The 22,606-nt window shown below is 37.2% G+C and overlaps 1 long non-coding RNA gene across 1 annotated transcript in view; it reads right to left on the reverse strand.

The window, feature by feature from the left end:
* Positions 1–3,315: 3,315 nt before the first annotated feature.
* LOC107205228 overlaps positions 3,316–22,606 on the reverse strand; it is a 57,387-nt gene continuing 38,096 nt past the window's right edge. Inside the window, exon 4 of the long non-coding RNA XR_002001709.1 lies at positions 3,316–4,316. This is a non-coding gene — a long non-coding RNA (uncharacterized LOC107205228). The remainder of the gene's footprint in view (positions 4,317–22,606) is intronic.

The raw sequence follows: 22,606 nt of genomic DNA on the forward strand, positions 1-22,606 counted from the left end.
TAAGGAAGTTTTACTGAGCTGAAAATCAAATATTTTGGTTTTCAACTCTGCCATTGCCACCTACAAAATATATTTTTGTCCTTCACAACCACTTCTGCTTAAATGAGCTCTCTTATCCTACATGAGGAAAAGATTATCCTATGACCTATGTCATAACTAAGATAACTAAGGCTCTGCTTAAAGCACCCTGTCAAAACAGGGAAGAGATCCATCAGCATTGCTTTGCTTTTCAGTGGTCTGATGAGTGTGCACATTCTGCTGGTTAAGCTCCACTTGAAATTTGGGAAGGTATCTCCTCAAAATATGGTAACTAAGTTGTTTGTGGTCATGTAAATATTTCTTCATAGGCCCTAGACTTTATTAAATTTGTTGGGTTTGAATTTTTAAAAGAATTGACCCAGAATAAAACATCTAGAGCTGTCTAATTATCTGAAGGAATGTAGAAAGCATTTGTGCCAGCATCTGACATCTCTGTTCTTCTAAACAACTGGGTTCTCAAGTGCTTTTACTCACACTGGGAACAAACATATTTCCACTATGATTTGTCATCTCCTCAGAGCATCTTGTAATGTTCAGAGGACATCCCTAGAAAGCTTTTTCCTTAATTAGAAAAGGAAACAGAAATTCAGGGTTACTGAACATGCAAAGCTTGTACCCACTTGTGGTAGAGAACAGATTACAGGATGTTTTTTCAGGTTTAAACTTGGCTCAATTTTCATGCAATTCTTTAATGCAATTTTATAGATTTTGTATGGGTTTCTAACAATTTTTGTTTGATTTTTTTTACTTTAATTTTCTCTACACTTTATTAAGTGCTGGTTACTCATGATTCCCCTAACCTCATCTTTGAAAGGTCAAGGTAAATTTCAGGTGGATATTATTGTAATCGAACGATTAAGGCTGGATAAGAGCTGGAATATAATTGAAACAAAATACTGCATGTGTTATAAAACTTCAAAGATTTTTCAGCTTGAAATTCAAACATGGTTCCAGGTCTTATTTAGAAAATCACCTCTAGCAAAAGTAAGGGCAAAGCCAACCTCTCCTTTTTGCCTGAAGTCTTCCTGGTAAGAAGGAATTTCCTTTCTTTTGTCCTGGAACCAGCAGCTTCATTTGTTTTCTCTGGCAAATCACTCCAAAAGTACAAATATATTGGCAATTTCTGCAGTGTTACAGAAGTCATTCTGCTTTTCTTTATTCCCTGCCTGCAGGATAGCTGAGGGAGCAAGTTGGGGGAGATGAGAGATGCCACACAAGACACCTTGAGTGTCTGGAGTCTGTGGGCAGCAGTGCCCAGGCTGGAGGCATCAGGACCATTAAACTGCCCATAGCCTCATGCCTTACAGAGACCTAGTTTATGCCTGGCAGGATTTCTACCTGCTTTCAGGCAACATATTTTGTAGGAGTTCTGCAGCCGTGAGATGGCAGCAGCTTTCAGTGGTCACTCCTGGCCTAGTTTGTCTTCCAAACACGGGGTAAAAAGAGAGGTTAAAGACTGCACAACTCTTCAGTTCCTACATAAATCCCATTTTGCAATACAACTAAAGCCATAGCACAAAAGATAAGTTTGGCTTATTTACACTGTAAGGTGTGAGACTGAGGTCCCCTCTAGGGGCTCATTCCAAGCTCTGAGTTCTGGGCAGCTGAGTTTATTGTATAACTATGTCATCATCAGCTGAGTTTTGGTATTTTGTTTTCCAGAATTACTTGTGCAATAATAATGAGCCCAGTAGTAATCTTTTCAAAATCCCTTCTCATTGCCTACTATATTGAAGTAGAATGAAAACAGATTGGCAACAGACATCTAGAAAATTAGATATTAACTTTCAAAAGTTCATGCTAGTTTGCCCTGTAATAGCTGGGAAGCAAGAACATTATGTTTCAGCACTGAACTTTTTGTGGAATCAAAATATTCTCTCACTATAGCCTGGTTCACATCTGCTGTGGGCTTTAATGTTGTTAACAATACTTGTGATTGCAGTAATAGACATGTAGTCAGGGAAAAGAAAGGGAAAAACCCTCTTATTTGTATTCAGATCTCTAAGTCTAACAATGCAGTTAATCCTACCGCAATTACTGGAGAAAAAAGAAAGGAACAAATCTGAGAAAAGAAATTAATGTGTAAAAAACCACTCCTCTGCATTTAATTAATATTAAGGATGTGAAATAAGCCCACGTAAGGAAAAAAAAGTGCACAACTGTGACAGAAAATTTGGATCAAAATCAGGATCTTGATAAAGACTGTTATTATAGAAATAATGTAGCTGACCAAAGAGAAAGACAAAGGGAAAAATTGATCCCTTTGACTATAAGGAGTTTTAGGGCAAATCAGATAGCTGAGGCTGTTATTAAAGTGTCTATGGGTTACAGGTTAGAGGTAGCAGTGTTACTGAAAGGGAAGTTGCATAATATCAGAGTTGCTACTCTGCCCCATGCCTGGAAATTCAGATATTTTACTGAGCAATGCTGATGGGGCAGAGGACCTCCAACCTCTTTGTTTTCTTCTTTCCTACAAAACTTACAGAAGAGCATCAACCATTTCCCTTGAAAGGAGGGATAATAAAATAGAAAGTATGCCCAGTCTCCCTGTTTTCAGCAAAGGGATACTTTATCCCATTTTTTTCATGTCACATTTTTCTTTAAGCATTTTGTTAGGCTCCTCATTTCCTTTCATTCACTGCTGCCTGACATGAAACTTCATTGGCCATTTTCTGCTTTTGTCATCTGTGGCTTGAACTCCTCATTTCAGGAACTTAAATATAAAATTTCTTTCCTAGATTCGTTCCCTCCTGTAACTCTTGTCATGAGAAAATCCATCCATCCTGCTTTCTGGATAATAAGTCTCTTATTATTCATGATATCCCTTTTTATCCTGGCTGCTGGTGTCACCAGGCTTCCTGAATAGGTTTCATCTCCCTTAAGTTATTTGCACATTAGAATGCTGAAGCTGAATTGCTGACCAAGGCTTCTTTTGGCAACTGTTCACAGGAATAGGCACTCATCTGACTGATACCATGACTCATCTGACTCATTTTACATCTCTTCATTGGGATGAGATTCATTCTGGAAAGGCCCATATGTCTAACTGAAAATAACAGGAAGTTATACAAGTAGATTAGGTGAACTTGTTGACATTGTAGCTGTGTAAAATGAGGTGAGATTCCTCTTGAGAAGGAAAGGTAGAGAAAATATATAATGTCAATTTATTTGAAACTTCTTATAACTAAATCTAAAGTCAATTTCTCTGAGTTATTAAAGAACACAAAACACTTTACACCGTACCTGATTTTTATTGCAAAAATAAGTGTACTATTATCAGACTACTAAATAATACCAGGAATGATTCAAAAGCATGTTTTTCCTATATTGTTGTTTTGTTTCCTACTGACTATAAAATATATGTTTTTAATCATGACTGAGAAAAATTGTGATTTAGGAGTACATTTATGGTATATTGTTAAAAGACCATGTAGATACAGGAAGTTAATCCATAAATTATGACACTATCTCCAGTGCTGTGAAATAGGATATTTAAATTATGAGCTGTCTGAAAACTACCTTTCAATATTCTTTTTGATATGTACAAGTGTTTTGCAACACATCTTTTTGATTGTTAAGTTACGGTCTTTTTTAATAAGAGTATAAGGTTTTAAATCAGTCACCTGAATCAAATATGTCAAAACATCGGGCTACATCATTGCTCACTACACACCAGGACACAGAATAATGGATTTTACCTGACACATTGATGTTTTACTGTTTCTCAAATCACTGCAGTATAACACTGCTTACTTTATAGTTATGTTGGTGATCTGAGTTTTGGGTGGTTCTGCAAATGCTGGGCTGCACAGTCAATAGACTATAAACACATCTCCCCGCCTTTTCCAATGAACCACTGCCCTGCCACTGGGGGTTCTTTGGTCTTCCTCACCAGTGAGGCCACACTGAGATCCCTCTGCTTTACCCCAGTTCACCTCACTGAAAAGATCATTGTCTGGCTCATCCATTTGACTCAACTCCCTTTTATTTCTCTCAGTGGCTTATGCTTCACTGGTGCATCAAATCAGTGTCTCGCCTTGAGGTCTCCACAGAGTTCATCCCTTTCCTATGTGACCATTCTTTTCTTCTGCTCCATCGTTCTTATCCCTGGTGCTGCACCAGTGATTCCATATCCAGTTTTCTCTTCATTAATTTTCCTGTCTTCTGTTTGCACTGTCTCCCAAGCAAATCGCTTCACCTGGGATTCCTCTCCTGATGTGGCCTTCAGCTTCTATCTTCTGAAAATTGCTTCTCAGGACAAAATTTTGTCAATATGGCTACAAATTCAACCAAAATTCAACCAATTAAAAATTAAAAATTGTATAGAAGTGTAAATAAGGGTATATCTCACTTTTACAATATGGGGAAAAAAACCCAAAATCTGAAATATAGCTCAGATATTTTTGCCTTTCTTCCCCATCATACTATATTTTTTCCTCTGTAATGACAAGTATTTGCAAAATGTATTTATAAAGCCTATCACAACTTGTATGTCACATTAACAAAATGTTAAAGGTAAAAACTGTAAACATTAATGCTGATTATTGCACAATATTTGCTACAGCACTATATAAAGATGTTTTTGAAGGGTGTTGTCTTTATATCTTTCTATCTTGAGTGCTTCTATGAATCTTGTTATCATTGCATCCCTCAGTTATAATTCATAAATTATAGAATATTTGTCTTCCTAATTTCAATTCAGCACAAATGTGTACTATTCTTTCCATTTAAAAGATAGAGAACTAGAGAAGAGAGAAGCCAAGACACGATAAAAAATATTGAAATCCAAAGCAGAGCACAATTAAGAAGTCTAAAAACTTAAATGAACATTCGATAAACTTTATTCACAATAAACCCCATTATAACTATATGAACATTGCAACTCTAAGTAAAAAAAAAAAAAAAAGGATTATTTCTAGATTTATATCTCAGAATTTAATGCACAATATCTGATCAAACATTAGAGCTACCCAAGAGCCACCATGCAACATGGGACACAAAATATTCAAATTTCATATCCTTGTAGGTGGGAAAAAAATACAGTAACAATGATCAACAAACATACCAAAAAAATTCTCATCATACTCTTGTGATGTGTACCACCAAAGAATAACATTGTGTTAAATGGAGAAAAGAAGTTAAAAGGAATATTCTAGCTAAAAGACTAAAATACTAATGGGTTTACACCACTTAGGAGCTGGAAAAATATGCACTACTCATCAAAAACACTTCTAAAAGCACACTGTTCTTCAACTTTTCTTCCCTAAACTAGTGAATGAGCAGCAGAAGACAGGGGATTATAAGAAGAACATAAAAAGCCTTCCCTCAGAAATGGAATAAAGATTTTCCCAAAAAGAAAGAAGAAGAAGAAGAAATAAAAAAGGAGCAGGGGGGGATGGAGAGGAAGAATTTAAAACAATTTAGAAGAAAAGGAGTCTGCTGAAGAAAGGGTTCATTAGTGAATAAGCCTCTGTTAAAGACAGACTAGAAGAAGCCTATACACTGTACATTATTTTTTTTCCCTTGTTTTATGGCCATTATAGGAAAGATTAAGGAACTGCCTGTCCTGCAGATTTTCTCTGTAGGTAAAAATCTGAGCTCGATATCATGGTGAACTGGAAAGGGTTCATGGGACAGATACTTTGCTACTTGACACCAAAATAATCTAAAGTGACAAATGAGCAATCAGCCATCAAAAAGGGCTCTTTCTTGCTCTAGCAGGTCAGTAGGTCAGATATGATTATCAGAAAAACTGGTAGAAATTATGATTACATATAATTGGTAGACAAAAGGGTAATTAAAATGTATTGAACTAGAATCAGAACAACTTTTGTAAAAAAAGAACATACTCTACAAAACTATGACAATTCTCTGAAGAAGCCAAGGATTATTTGGATAATGTTGATTCAAATTTATAAAACTGAATTTTCAGAAATATATAAACAATATTAATGAGGTGGAATTGTTGTAGGGTAAAGGGGTAAACATTCTTCTAAATTACTGGGTGAAAAGACAGGAATCAAAGGGTAGGGAGAACTGTAATTTTTCACAGCAAGGAACCATCAGCACTCTAGGGATTTGGACACAAAAAAGTTGTGGAAAGGTAGTGAGCTGAAAGGTAATTTTATGTGTAATGATACAGAATTAATCAGGATAGTAAAAGTTGCATGTGAGGAGTGATAGACCAGTCTCATGATACTGAGCAATGAAATGACAGATTAAATCAATGTCAATAAATGGAAAGTTGTGCACTGAGAAAAAATAACCTTCACTGTTCATTCACAGTGATGGACTCTCAATTAGCTATTGCTGCTCTTGGAGGCAATGTCAAAGTCTCTGGAAACATCAGGGAAATGTTTAGTTGCTGAGCCTTCAGCAAGAAAAAAGTGACAAAGTAGGAATTATTGGGAAAACAATGAGGATTCAAGAGTCTCAATATTTAAAGCAACCACAGACCTATATCTATCACATACAAAGCTGGCAGATCACTTGGAGAGAATCTCTAGGTAGCAGATCACTTCTCACTTCCCAGCTGTAGCTGCAAAGTCAATGTGGACTGAGGAGCAGACACACAGCTTGCCTGGGCTCATGCTGTCCATTGCTCTGGACAAAATTTTCTGGAGGCTGTTGTCTCTCCAGCCCTCCTTATAACTGCCCAGATATCACCTACCTCTAAGTGCTATTTCTCCAGTAAGAATTTCTTTAGGTTTTTTTTTTTTCATGAGCCCACTTCTCTGATTCTAGTTTTGATTATGGCATTATTATGAGACATAAAAAAAGTCAAAAAAATATATTTTAAATATAGATTAGTTGCATCTTTCACTGGAATCGGATGATTTCATTGATGCTTAATTGTTCTCAAAAAACCCAACTAAACCAGGACAAGAAGCTCCTTCTTTAAAAAAAAAATAGTACAAAGGTTCTAACCTTCAACTATATGTTTCTTTTTCTGGAAAACAAGAACATTGTTAAAATTATGTTGATGCAAGTGATTTGTCGGGAACTGGTCGTATAATGAAGATATACTAGCAATTGAAATGAAATTTAAAAAATATCAGATGTGAAATTATAATCATGACAGAAGTGGGATTATAATCATGAATATTTAGATAATTGTGTAACAATAAACAACTGAATTAATTCTGAAAGCAATCATCTGAGTACATATTGAACTGAAAAAGAACCACTCCCCATAAGAAATTATTAAGAGGTTTTAATTATAACATAAATTAAAATGTGGCACAAAGTGTTTGGGTATGCTTTCAGCAGAGAGGAGACAAACTGAGATAAGAAAAGAATCAGAAGAATTTTGTCTAAGGACAAGAAGGATTATTCTCAGACCCTAATGTTATAGATGTGATTAGGGCTACGTTGTTAAAATAACATAAAGTGTTTCACAAGTCTACATTGTGGTATTGCTGTTACATAAATTATATCCATGGCTCCAGGGAAATCTAAGTGTTTGACCTTGAAACTTAACACAGGTATGCTCCATTGATATAATTAATACCTCTAATGAAGTAAATTCATTTTTAGTTAAACATTGCATCCTCATCCATGCTCAGGAAGGTTTATCTGTTATTCAGTAAAGCCCATGTGATCCCCACATGCACAAGTGTGGCTCTGACACAGAAGTGAGTGTTTTCCTGAGGCTTACTCCAGCTTCAAGGGTCTGGGGCTCAGTCCAAGCTGTGTGCCTTCTCAAAACAGTATGGAAGTGATTTGTCTTGGATATGTACATTGGTAAAAGAAATAAAAATAAGTACCTTCTATTTTTTTTCTATTTTTTATATTTTTTTTGCCATTGTCTTGAATTTGGGATTTACTGTGAATAGTCCGTATTTGAATTATGTTGCTTGGCCAAGTCAGGCTTATAAAGCACATCATACTACTTCTAATTCAACATTGTGTGAGGTGTTTTCAGAACAAAGAATCATTGTTACTTAATTGTTCCTTTTCCTCAAATGTGTGGGAAAAAGCTCATTTCCAGTAGGAAAGGTAGCCTCACAAGGTAACCTCAGTATTGCTATTAACATGTCTGAAAAAATTTTTTTTAAAAAAATCAAGCATCTCTTCACCAAAAGTCTGCATGGATATGTAACTATTCAGCACCCCTGAACAGATACAGTGAAGACTTGACAGGCATTTAGCAGAGACTGCTCAGTTGAGTTTTAAATCTGGTGGTCTAGGAGGATGATGGGTGTGATAGTGTGGTCCAGTTACTGTGACTCATTCCTGGGAATCTAAGTGCTCAGGTAGCTAATCTCAGCTGTGTCCCTTGTGGCAGCTATCACTCCTACACAGGTCACTTAAACTGGTTTAGTTGACAAAAGTATAGATGCCTTAGTGGCAGGACACTATAAATGTTATATACACCCCACAGAAAATTATGACAAGTGCTCACCACTTGTCTTCTGCTTATCTGCTTATCATCTGCTTATAGAGAAAACTATACTCATGAAATGTTTCCTAAAGAATCCTCAAGTGCATGTCCACACCAAGCTCTGTCTGAAACCAGAAACTGTGAGAGCAATATAAGAGATTCCAGAGGAAAGGGACAACAATGACCAGGTCACTGAGTAAAGGACCCTGACATGGAAAGATGATAACTTGTGCTTACTCTAGGGAAAAAATGGTGGGAGGTCGTCATCCTCAAATATGTAAAAATCTGTTGTAAAAAATCTGTTGTAGAAAATCAAGGGATAAATTCAAAAACAAATACTGCCAAGTCTGACACATCTAGGTCAAGAAATTACATTCTTAAGCTGTAGCAATGTTTAGTATATTAAGAACAGTTCACTGGTATAGAAGGCTCTCAGAAAAGGCATGGGATGTCCATCACAGGGGACAGACTAGAAAGAATAGAATAACTATTCAGATAGAGCTTGTTCTGCCTTTGGGTAGAGAGATGAGATGGATGACCTTTAAGGTCCTTTCTGATCTTATTTTCCTTGATCTTATGACCATGGCAGTCCACTCAGACTGGTGCATTTGGGTGCAAGATCTTTCTAATGTTACTGTGATGCAATTCAAAGGTGAAATTTTTCCTTCAATGAATTAATGAACCACTTAGTGGTAGCTTGGGGTTACCCATACCAGAGTCCAATATGGCCTGAAGATCTGCTGTTTTGCTTCAAATAACTGCCTTAGACACCCAAAAGATACACAGTGGGAAGGCTGGGTACAGCTTTTATCCAGAGCACCTTTGTGCTCAGGGGTCAGCTGGGGAGACACCTCTGTTAACTCCTGTCAAACACTGACTGTGGGGAAGTCACACAAAGTGACACTTCTCTGTCCCAGGCGTCTCACATTCTTTCCACAGCTCAGTGCATGTGACCACTTGGTTCCATCTGTGACAGCCAGCAGTGCAGGGGGGTGCAAACAGCTGCCATAGCTCTCCTCAGACTCTCTCTTTTCAGCTCCTTCTCTTTGGGCTTGTGCTGTAGGGGCTGCACACCTATGTGCTGAGTGCTGGTGACACATGACACTCTGCTTGCAGACCACAATCTGCTGTTCTCTATTATAGAAGTCAGCTTTCCAACCTCGTCACTTTTCCTTTGATAAGCAACTAGCATTGCTGTGCTATTTCTGATCTACAGGGAATTCCTAGGAAATACTGCAAATGCTGTGGTGATATTGCCTAGTGTCAGCTGAAGTGTATGAGTGAGTTCAGTTGCCTTGCTGGGGAGAAAAAATTGGGTCATGTTAAATCCAGAAGGTATGTCAGCCATTCTTAATTTGGTATAACTGCAGAAATCCAGTGATGGATGAAACACATGCTACATGCACAGCTAGCGTACAAGAAAAGCTGTGGATTTGGGAGCTTCCTGAGATCCTGAAACCTGAATCTCTGGGGAGTAGAGAGATCTGCAGGGCCCCCACTTCCTCAAATTCCCACCTGTGAGACATAGTGATTGGATTGTAAGTGTCCCGCTGGCCTTTGAACTGCATCCTTGTGAGCACTTCAGCCACAGCTTCTGTGCTCCCAGGGTAGCCTGCAGGGCAGACATCCTTGCCCAAGGACAGTTGGGTGATTTTTAAAGGTACCTTCCAACCCAAAATATTGCATGATTATTTAAATCCCCAACCGTTATAAGAAAGAGCTCAGCGAAGTTTTCTGCTGCAGCAAAGATGACAGGTTTTCTTGAGATCTGACAGCAGAGCTAGTGGTGTCCAACCTTGCTCTGCAGTGTTTGGACTACAATGAGAATTTAGGAGAAAGAAACTTGGTTTATTTTATTTTATTATTGTCTAACTTATCAAAAGAGGAAATGTGGGCAAGAGAGAAATGTAGCATGGGAATTTCAAAGCACTATGTAATGCAGAGCCAGTGCTGCCCTAGAGGACTACTCCTGCAAGGAGAGAGTATTTCTGGTGTTCTTCTGATTAGACAAGGGACCTTGAATCATGAGACACCTTGAATCCCTTAGGAAAGACAAGAAGACCCATGTATGAGTCTCTTAAACCTTTCAACAGAGCTCTAATAGTGTAGTAGTGAAACGACATTCAGATATTACAAGGAATTTCACAAAGCAAATCTTTTGTCTTCTGTCTGTAGTTCATTTAAAACTACTGAGTTGTGATTTATTGAAGGGTTGGCTATTTTTACTTTTTAAAAGACTAAAGTGACTAAAAGTGACACATGAGCTTCTTCCTTCTTCTGGAATTCAATTAACCTGAGTACAGGGCTTTAAGATCACATATTCTCATCCTTGTTCTGAAGTTACTTTTGTTTTCACAGCTCCCTAATGATACTGGCAAATGCCAGTTCAGGTTTTCATGACAGAGTGTACGCTTTTACGTTCTCTGCTCTACAGTTTTTTTACAGATCCTAATACACGTATGCATCAAACACAAGCCTGTGTGAGGCTGTGTAAAAGAGTTAAAAAATCAAATAAAGAATAGAAAATAGCATGAATTGTGAAAAGTGAAAATAGATTAATATGTTCTTAAAATATGATTATCCTCCAAAGTGTACAGACACAAATTTTCAATCATTTTTGATTTCTACTTTCAGTTACTAAATGGGTTTTCTCCAAAATATGCCACTATGCTCCTGGCTGATGCTTTTCTGTGATGCTCAGCTGGCCTACCTTAACGATGATGAGACAGATTGACAGTAATCTTTTGCTGGTATCAACCAGATAGCAAGTCTGCAGAGCAGTGAGCTTTCATATATGATTGCAGTGATTTCCAGAGGAACTCTGTATATTTGAGTCTGGCTTTTATTTCTGAGAAATATGTTGGTCACAATGAAATGTCCTCCCTCTTAGAGGACTTTTTATTTTCTTCAAGGTTTTAGTAAGACATTTATATTATGTTCTCTTAAAAAATTAATATCTTTATAAAATAACTTCTATTTAATATTTTTTAGAAAAGGTATAATATTTTTGATCTCTAATAAAGGTAAGCATTATTTCTGTTTCCTTATTTTTTTTAAGTTAATCTACTTCATATGTTGATCACATGATGTTCACTCCCCTTTTGTTTCCCTGTGTGAGCTTTTTTGTAAGAAACACATTGTTTTGCCTGTAGACAAACAGGCTGGCTAGCCCTGTATCTGTGCAGCAACAGTGCTGAAAAGTACAGATAATAAACACAGGCATTTTGCTTTGTCTTGTATTTAGACAATATAGAGGTCACCACAGACAACACCTGCACAGATTATCAACAAACTCCAAGTCCATGTGATGAGGTTTTGGGTTTGTCTTTGGTCTAATTTTGATTTAAGAGAAAACAAAAGTGCAGGCTAATTCCCCACCTGGTATAAACCCATGCAGCTCCTCTGAATTTGGTTGACACCAGCTGAGAATGTAATCTTGTGTTTGCTGACTGGAAACTAGATCAGATATCTTATCCAGGCTAAGTAGGGTTAAAATGATTGCATCCATTCTGACCTGAACAGCTGAAGGTGTCTCTTTCAGCTACAGAAGATTTTGACTAAATCAAGGATGAAGCAATGTGTGTTCCATTTCATACCTGAGGTGCTGTGGCCTGGCTGCAATTTGTTCATCACTGGATCAGCAGCTGGTCAAAACCTTGGGATGAATTCAATATAATCTAGGAAGCTCTGTTTCTCTTGTTTGAAAGCAAGTTGAACAAATCTCATGTAACTTTTTCATTTGATTAATGGTAAGAAATTTAAATCTGTGCTAACTGAAAACCAGTTTCTGTAGCATAAATACAGAGCCCACCTTAGAAAGACCAAATGTTGCCTGATATGAAGGTTGCCTGTTTACACTCATTGGATCTGAATATTGGAAAATACAAAAACTCCCTAAAGAACTGCAGTATTACAGTTTCATATAAAAGACAAAAAAAAAGAGAATTATTCTGAAATAGGTTTAAAAATTAACCCACCACTCACCACCCCCCCACCATTTTCTATTTGTTTCCATGATATAGTATTTTTTATCAGTCAAGGTTTAATTTAATTGCTATAAGTTGCTCTTACTACCTGTAACAGACTTGGAACTGAGCCTGAATATAGCAGTAATCAGAGGAGTCCCTGAATATCCTCTGTGGCATTAATCTCCAATGCTACTTGCTACTGTTATTAAATCTGGTTGGTGATTAGAAAGAGAATTTTTCCCAAACATCATAATTTTCTTACAGGTATCCAGAAATGAGTTATATATGAGAAGGTTTTTCTGCTGCTTTACAGACACATGTCCTAACCCTTTTTATCTGGACACAATATTCTTTCACAGTGAATATTTCTTTCATTGGAGCATGTGGTATAGAGAGAGGTAAGAGGGAAGTTGATAGATAGGTTAAAGACGTGACCATCCTAATTTCACAGAGGGCAGCCAGAAACTCTCATTAGGCTCCAGACTTTGTACTAAAACATGCAGTGGGTATCCACACTGCAGAAGCTATAATATCTTTAATATTTTAAATGGATTATTGGTACTCATAGGTAACCAATATACAATCTCTTCTGGAGAATCTAGAAATAAAGGGTTTGCCACATATATTGCCAGTATCTGACATATAATGAATGAATCACTTTAATTTCTCACTATTATAATACAATTTTCATCAGCAGAAGAGCTGACATTAGATACTGTTTCATTTTCTGTTATTTTCTTAAAGGCTTATTGCACATCCTTAATAAAGCAAAGGCAGCTTTGAAAGAGTTTCAATGGATACCATGGTACCCATGTGATTTTTACACAAAGTCAAAATCAGGTTTGTTATTTATCCCTTGGAATATAGGAATAACTTGGGAAGTTGATTGTTTATTGGCTTTGCATTTATTGCTGCTCCTTACTTTTAAGAAAAAAAATAAAGTTAAGATTGTAAAGAAGAGGCAACACTTTATATTTTTTAATTTATGTTAGATCAGAATAAGAGCTTCTTTGTTTTTGGCATTGTAAAAAGTGAGACCAAAATGTAAACTTTAATGCTAGAATTAAAAGAAAATTAACTTCTCTGATACCCCTGGTTGCACAAAATCTATATTATTGGTTATTTTATGAGCAAGTACTGCATTTATCATAGCAAATTGAAGTTTGCCAACATATTCTTATTCAGTTTTATAAAGTAACATTTTTGCAAACATTTTTATCCACTGGGCACCCCTGCTTGGGATTATTTGTCCATTAGGTAACACATTGGCTCCTGCCAGCCTACAGGCTTGCCTGGAACCAGTCGTGTTTGTTAACCCTGGGCCTTTGGTTGTTTAAAATCTCCTTAGCTTTGTGTTGTTTGGGAGTTCAGCATGAACTGACCTCCTATTCTAAATCAGCTAAGCAAACAGAAACAAATTTGACACTTCCCTTAAGAAAAAGAATTAACAACAAAGCCAAAAGCCAACTACTAGATATTATACTGTTATGTAATATGCAGCTATTACGTAAATACGAATCTCAACCTTTGATATTTCTGTGAGGTAATACCTTATAGAGCCCACAGTCCTATTCACCACCTTAGAACCATGCTGAGGCACAATGTGTGCAGCATAAACAGAGCTATAAGGACTCACACATATTGCCAGCTGCCAAAAGTTACAGAACCAGAATTAAAAATTTTTTTACACTTTGATAATATATGATATAACCTTATTGTTTAATAGTCACATGCAAAGAAAAATCAATCCAAATTCTCAGTGCATGTTACACCGTACATTACAGAGCATCAGCAACTATGTTGTATAATATTTTATATAAATATCATAAGCTGCAGACCCTCTCAAGATAATTTGCAGTCCATAATAATAATAATGAATGTAGTAGAAAGCACTTCATTTTCTCACCTGGGTAATACATAAGATCTTTGAGAGATTTTTGGACTCTCTCTGTTCCATCCAAATAGCTGTTTACTTTTCTCTCATTCCTTTTATCTGCAAATAGCTTCCCTTTCCTTTCCTGATACCATGCATTGGCCACAACATTCATCTTGCCTCCCTCTGCTACAGTTCCCACTGCCTACATTGCTCATTTCTAATTGTTCTTAATATCAATGCCCTCATTTCTTGCCTTTCCATTGCCTGGAAACAGCCCCCTACTTTTACCACTGTTGATCTAATTACTTTTTCTAGATTGGCATTTAGTGGAAATATTCATGTCTTTAGCAGGATCGATTACCTGCACACCTCAGAGAGCAGTGCCACTGCTTGAGGGGAGAATAATTAGTAGCTTATATAAATAGACAACTTCTGAAGTGATTAAAGTGATATGTAAAAGTGCAACACTAAGTGAATGCTCTAAAGACCTTTGTTTCAAAAGAAGAAAAGAAAAAGGAAAACTAAAAGGAAAAAGAAACCAAACAAACAAATTAAAAAAAAAAAAAACCAAAACCATAGCAAAACAGGCCAAAGCCTCAGCAGAAAGCACTGTATTTAGCAAAAGTGATATTGAAACTCAAGAACTAAGCAGATTTACTATTTGATAGTAACTCTATATTGTTGTTTTTTGTTGTTTTTTTTTTTTCTTTCTTATTTATGCTATTGAATGAGTAGAATGTCCTTTTCATGATGATTTGGAGTGGAACAATTCAGAGGAAATCCCCAAGTGAGACAATGATTCATCAGTGGTGAGTCAGTCAGGATTTGTCCCTTCAAGTCAGCACTAGGCCTGTGCCAGGCAGATGGTTTGTGTGGTAAAAAGCCAAGCTGCAGTCCCAAACTCTTCAATCAATTAAAGAAGCCAAAGCCATTTTTTTAAGAACAATGATTTCACTATTTCACTCCAGTCATGCTTTATCATTGTCATATTTCCATGTTTTTTCACAATCCTCAATTCAATAAAACATAGGTTTTTGTGAAGGACAAAATTATTAAGAGATTTTTAAATATTGTTTTCATCTAAGCTGGATGCAAACATCTGAAAAGCACAGTGATACTTGGTGGCTGAGCTAGATGTCAAGGATTCTCGTTTGGGCTTGGTTGTCACTGTCAGAGGCTTCCATGGATGAAGCAGCATCAATCTAGTATGTTAGAGAGGATCTGCAAACAGAGACTATAACAGCAAAATACATCAGTCCCTGTGACAGGAATTACATTGAGGTGGTGAGGCATTTGCATGGGGAAAATAGGTCACTGCAGCATATCTTGATAAAAAATCTCACAGTTTGTGGAACAATGTCTGCACAGTTTCCAGTGAGTTCAGTAGAAATGGAAGACCTTCTTCCCCCATTAATCTGGATAATCCAATTTGGTATTCAAAACGTGGGGCTTTCTCTGTGAAGAAAATTCATACTTCAGAGAAAATATATCTGTTTATTTCTTGCATGCCAATTCATCACAGATAATTAAAATTATCTTTAATTTTACTCCTTCAAAAGTGCAAGAGACAAAATTTCCCAGCATCTTGTTCCCAAAAGATGAATTAAATTTCTTGGATCTGGTTCTCTGTGATAGGAAAGCAGTCATATATATGGCATGTAATGAATTCATATTTAGACCACTGAATAACTAAACAACATCAGTAACATCTGTCCTCTCTTTCATCTCCTTAAGTTTAGGTGGTTTTTTCATCCTCTAATTGCAAAAATATTTGGAATGCATATGTATATAGCTAAGAAGAAATGTAAGCCAAAGCTTGTAGGTGAATTGTTCAGCTAGGCTCTCCCCTTTGTTAAAACAACAGAAGCTGTATGTGAAGTCCTAGCCAGGACTTGCAAACCTTTATCACACTGCTGAACTATGGGGCTTTCACACACTAGGCTATATTTTCTTTGGTTGTTTCCAGCTCGGACCAAGCTGTAATAAGAGAGCAGGAGATATGAGACACCAGTAAATATCAATGCTAATCTCATTCAGTGAGGCAGGTACTTCTAGCCCTAGCCAGTGCTCATCCAAGCAGTCAGCTAGCCTATACCATCGCTATTTGTGGTGGGAACAGTGAGCTTGCTTGGGGAAGAGATGGCAGGAATAGACAATCCTGTGTGCAGAGAGCTGGGTAAACACTGAGGCTGGGGAACAGTGAGCCATATTTCCAATTTGCTCTGTAGGAAATGTTTTTGTCCGACAATTTGAGGGAAAACAAACCCTTAGCAATATGAAGACAAGTGTCCCTTAGAGGAACAATAAGTTCCTACCAGTTCTGGCAAATTAGGCCAAGAATCACATTAACAGTAATAATTTTGTTCCATAAAATTGTTTTTAAGAATTATTTTTTTCAGGGACATAAGGGTCCAGATTCTGCATCCAAGTGCCCTGCTAAATGTTGATCAGGAGGTTACTTCCAAAGGATATTTAAAGGTCAGTCTCCTATTGGCATGTTGCTCCCAGCTCTGCTTTCTGGATGGTTACGCCTGTGCCACTCTGATTTATTTTGAAGGACATGAAGTGGAGGCCAAGGTGAATGTGCCACAGGAGCCCTGAAGTCACTTGAAGCTGCTCATAACCACTTGTCTAGCTCCATAGGAGCCCTAACATGGGTACAGTTATCCACAGGCTAATTGCAGTCTCCTTGGGGCTGTGAAGTGCTGGCCTAGCCTCTGTCGCACGCACCAGTTTAAATATATTCTGAAGTCCTCTCCTACAACACAGAAGGTTTTTATGGCATTGTCATCTTGTCTTGTTTATCCCTCCATGTGCCTGATGCATCTGTTTGTAAATCAGGGTGTTAAATTTTAAGGATAAAAAGTTTATTTCTATTTTGTGGTCAAAAGAAACTGTGAAGAAATCCTATTCCTTCTACGGATTTAGATAATTGAATAACATATGCTTTTAAATAATTGGAGTAATTTAATTCCTGTTATGAAATCCAGGTCAGGCCTGTGTCACTACAGTTCCCTTTTCATGATTTGTTATAATAGTGCTTTATTTCCTTCTGTGCTATAATGAAGCTTATAAAAATGTAAAGGATTTGCTGAATTGGTTGCAAGCACGATAGATGGAAAAAAAAACAAACCACAAATTCATGGATTGCTGTTTATCTATGTATTTCAATGCTTGATGTTAGTCCATGAGTGCTGAATGTGAAATTATGAAAAAAAAATACTTATATGAGAGTTTAAAGTGAAACAAGTAACAGTTTTTAATTTAAATATTGGAAAGCAGAGAAAAGTTTATTATAAAAAGGAAACTGCAGTCCCAAATCTGATACATTTCCATGTTCCAAACCCTACTATTTCCCCACATAATTTTTGCTGCTGAGTTTGTTGTATATTTTAGTCATGCTGTTACCTACCACTGTATATGACCAGAGCTTGAGAAGCTCTATATACCTGTTTATCTTCTTCAGGGTGTGACTGCAATGGAGTTCAAAGGGATATCCTCACTTCTTGTGAGGATACATAAGTTGATTTAGAATGGTTTAGGTCAAGATAAGTGAGTAGTATAAATGACCTGGATAAATGACACGGTTACTGTTCTGAGCTGCTGTTGGAAAGATACAGTCAGCATCTTATCTGAATAGTGTAATGCAGAGGTAGAGAAATTTTCCTGTTACAGGACTAAATTGATTTCCCAACAACCTTTATATACCATAAAATACTATGCATCTTAAAATCATGAGGCAGCAGATTATATCAAGTGCAATCATAAGTTTTACCAGTTCCCAGCCTGGAAGTGCCCTCCAGCTTTGATGTTTCCTGCTTAAAAATACCTTCTTGCTAAAAGCATTGACTCAATGTATGAATAAATGCTACAGACCAAAATCAACACCTCCTGGAAAGACAAAGGTGAGAAAGAAAAAAAGTAAATACAAAAGTGATATATACAATATTACAGTGATATCAGTATCTGATATATGTATTTATATGATATATGTACATGTTACTGTATATTGTAATGATTTCAACTTGTTAACAAAGTCAGGCACTAAACTCAGGTACTCTGAATTTTATACCTGCTGCCTGTGTGTGCAGGAAAGGAATTTAATGATAGCTGTGAGGAAGTTCTCTAGAGTGTTTTATGAATAGAGTTTGAGATAAGTACCCCAAGGTATAGTTTTAGTTCTTCTGAACTGAAACGGAACATAAGGTATCTAGCTAGTGAACAAACACAGTACAAATGGGGGAAGTTTGTAACTAAAGATCAAGAGTCAAAGGTGTATGTTGGCCTCCCAAAGCTCTGTTGAGTTATCTTGACAAGTGTGCTTGTGTGACTCTGCCAGTCCATGTGCACAAGTCTCCATGAGCACTCTCACAGAGCATTCCAAAATGCACCACGGTGGCTGTGGAATGTGGCTGTTATCCTGGCAGTCTCCACATACTTTCCTGGAACAGATGTGTATCTGCACTGTTTGTCCTCCCTCTTCATTCCCACCACTACTTCAAAGGACGCTGAGCTTCTCAAGTGCCTCTGCTGTGCCCCTGTGTCCTTGTGCAGCTCCCAGAGGGTGCTGTGGCAGTGGGTGCTGCTGCCCTGCACGTGGCCAGATGGGCTTCAGGTGCAAGGGTGGGGTGTCTCCATACAGAAACATGGCCACTGCCAGGTGGGAATGGGTTTCACCATGAGAAGGAGCTAAACTGTCCTGTCAACTCATCACTTATCAGCAGACTTTGTGTTACTACTGTTTCCTCTCCTTTTTTGCTCACTTTCACAGGTGAGCTGCCTTCTTTTTGTGTATTTTAACTTGGTTTTCACAAACATGAGTTATTCAGGGTTTGCATACACAAACTATTCTGCACAAATCTCAGGATGCTCCTTGCTTGACAGGTAGTGTGATACTTCAGGAGGGACAGTGCAAATAAATGTGTTAGCAGAGAGAGAGCACCTCAAGAAAATGAAAATACAAGCTGTTAGGACCACTTGATATGAAATTAAGTTGATCAAAAGAACTGGTTTGACATACTGACTGGACTCTGGTGAAGTGGTGCAATCTCACACAAAACCCAACATTCACCTTCCAGACAGGAATTTGATCATCTCCTTGTAGGTATAGGGGCTAGACATGGCCTTCACTTTCCAAATTTAGAAATTTGGATTTCATAAGAAAAACCTTTTTAAAGAGAGCTAACAGGTTTTTTGTTAAAGTATGTAAATGATGATGAAATTAAATCTTGAAATAAAAAAAAACCAGAAAAAAATATTATATTCTCTGTCTCTTTTAGTCCTTTTTCATCTTTTTCCTGATTGTTTTTTCAAACATAAAAGGTATAAAACCCCACAAAAGCATTAAGCAAAATGGTTTTGATTCATGCTTCGGTCATAAGATCCACATTGAAACATTTTCAAAATTTCATTTTGTGAAATAGTTCAAAAATTGTAGCTTTTTAATATCAATTTTAGTTTTTAGCTTCCAACTGATTTTAAGGAGACCAGTTTCAATTTTAAAATTTATTATTAATTAATTACCTTTTCTCCATTTTTGGTCCAAGGAGTAAATATATGTGGCTGAGGCAATGTGCAGAGAATTTGCTTCGTTACCCAGATTTTGAGTATGAAATGATTTTTCTATTATCCCTGCACTGAATTCGAAGGCAAAACCAGCTAAGGAAATTCTTATAGTTCAACTCTTTATCAACATACTTTACATTAATGTTTTGTGTCATTTGTTGCTGCTTTAGGAGGACCAAACAGGCCTGGACTGTGAGATCCAGACCGTCATCTGTTTTGTTCATGATCTGTCCCAAGCCAACAGCTCTCAAACATTTCCCTAGAGCTCCTTCCCCATCCTGCCTTCCCAGCAAACTCCTGGCATCTGCTCCCATAAGGTGCTATGGGAAGGGACTGACAAGGGTGAATCAGTAGTTGAGGTGAGGAAAAGGAGTATGGCACCTCAAGAAAAAAGTATAAAGCTTTCCCCAGCTTGAATTTATGATGGAGGACAGGGGAAGCCTACAATTCCTAGGACCTCCTAGACATCCCCTACCAAACACATCTCCACCTTTTTTCCCAACAGTTTTGTGCCTATGCACTTCCACCCAAAAATCCCTGAATTTTCTTTGAGGCTTTTTGCAAAGCTCATGGTCTGCTCCTCTGAGCTGAGGTGATGACAAAAGCAATTTTCACAAGTGGCTAACATGTAAGTAAGTGAGCAGGGCAAGAATAGAAATTTTGCAAGATGTGTATTGCTGAAATATAAAACTATTCATAAAGGCATGTTATGTCTTAAAAAAAAACCCAAAAAAACCCCAAAAAAACCCAACAAAAACTCAGGAAGCCACGAAGGCATAAGTGCTGTATCATAGCCTGTATTCAAGGTACACTTGCGAGCTAACACTCACATAAGCACAGAGTGTGTGTATATGCATATATGTGCATATCATCAGGATCTACTTCTCAGTTGTGCCTATCAAAATGGTGTCTGTGGTGGAAGTGAACCATCTGCTTCACAGCACTTCTATTTATAAGATCTGCAGCCTGGCAGTGTAGCACATGCAATGTCACTTCAAGCCCTACTCCCCCAGATGAACTCCAATATGTCACTGGGTCGTCCCATCAGCTCCACGCTGATTCTGTAAACAGAAACCCTATCTCCCTGCAGTCTGAGTCAGCAGCTGTACTGGAGCAGGACCTATCTTTAAGACTTTCAGAATGTGTAATCTGATGTCAAAAGAACCACAGAAGGGTATTTGCCACCTGACTCTGGAATGGACAGCAGCTCTTTAATAGGAGTTTCTGTGTCTGTCTTCATGAGCATAGATTAAACTTCTGTGGCATTTGCTTGACTTTTCCAAGGGTATAAGAAGCTCTTCCACTTTAAACTATTGTTCTGGGACTTCTGTCTCTCAACTTCTTACCTGACTTCATGCCATTTTAGGACTGAAGTGTTATGTGCTTATCAGTTTTGCATATTAGGTATGCATTTGTGCATATAATATTTACCTTTAATTTTGGGATTTTGACCTAAATCTCCCACAAAGATGCCTTTGCTACATAAATGTAGCAACAGAAATCTGTCTGAGAAGTCCAGTTGTACAAAAACCTGACAGAAGAATAAACAGAAGAAGCATTATAAAACAGCATGTTGACATACAGCTGCTTGTATTATGCATGCCATTAGAACTTCTACACACATTTTAGTGCCCTCCTGCCAGCACAGCTTATATGAATTCCCCTCCAGCATTATCATTAAACATATTCAAGAAATAGCCCACAGCTTATGGTAGATAATGGTTCTTGTTGACACTACAGGAGGGCAAAGATGTTTGTGCTAGAAACTGTAATATTTTCCAGAGGTGGGACATGTAATGACTGTACCTGGGTCAACTGACTCTTTTTTCCTGTTGCATTTTGATAGCAAGGATGAATTTCTTGCTTTCTTTGACCTCAATCCCTGATGGAATGGAAATCTATTTAATGAGATCACAAGTTTTCTGTGGCTATGTATTATTGACAACAGTCTATAATCATAAGAAGGTGGAACAAGTTCATCACAGTATTTTTTGTCTTTTATTGTCTTGAAGGGGTTAAAGTCACATCAACTTCTGACTTCTCCAGGAAAAAAACAAAAAACAACCACACAATACTTCGCCACAAGTTATGTTGTGTGGGAGACCAGACGAAATGGAATTAGCAATGTTCTCCACATCAACAGGGCACAGCATGATCTTGTTAGAGAATTATACTGCTTCATAATCCTCAAACAAATAACATTATGGTATAATGGATTGTTTTTTACTTCCTAAGCCGAAGATGGTAGGTTTGTTTTTCCTATTAAGCTTAATTTTCATTTCAGACACAAGATAAATGGTACATTGATGCATTTACTTATCTCTTTCTTGAAGTTTACAGCTGCAAAGAGGAAACTTATTTTTCGGATCTGTTGGTGTCAACAAAACTTACTCTCCTGATCCATAATTTATCTTTTTTTTCCTTTTCTATTGCTTTGAATCTGAGTATTGATGGAAGAAAACGTAATCAAATACACTTGCCATTCTGGACAGCAAACAAGTTGCTAGATACATAATTGTTTTCATCTTGATTTCATAAATGGATGAAAAGTAATCCTAGATCAAAATAATCATGATTAAAAGAAATCCCCATTTCTTGCTTTCCTGTGCTGCAGCTCTTTGGAGCAAGACGGACTGGGAAAGAGGTCCCAATTGAAGTTTAGTGCATTACTCTGCAGAACCTCTCCTTAAAACATAACCCATAATAGCACTATGAGCGTGGCATCAGGTCAATTAAAATTTTATATTTCCGCTTTATTAATCTTCTTGTTTGATG

The sequence above is a fragment of the Parus major genome, chromosome 1A (genome assembly GCF_001522545.3).
Source record: "Parus major isolate Abel chromosome 1A, Parus_major1.1, whole genome shotgun sequence".
NCBI classification, from domain to species: domain Eukaryota; kingdom Metazoa; phylum Chordata; class Aves; order Passeriformes; family Paridae; genus Parus; species Parus major.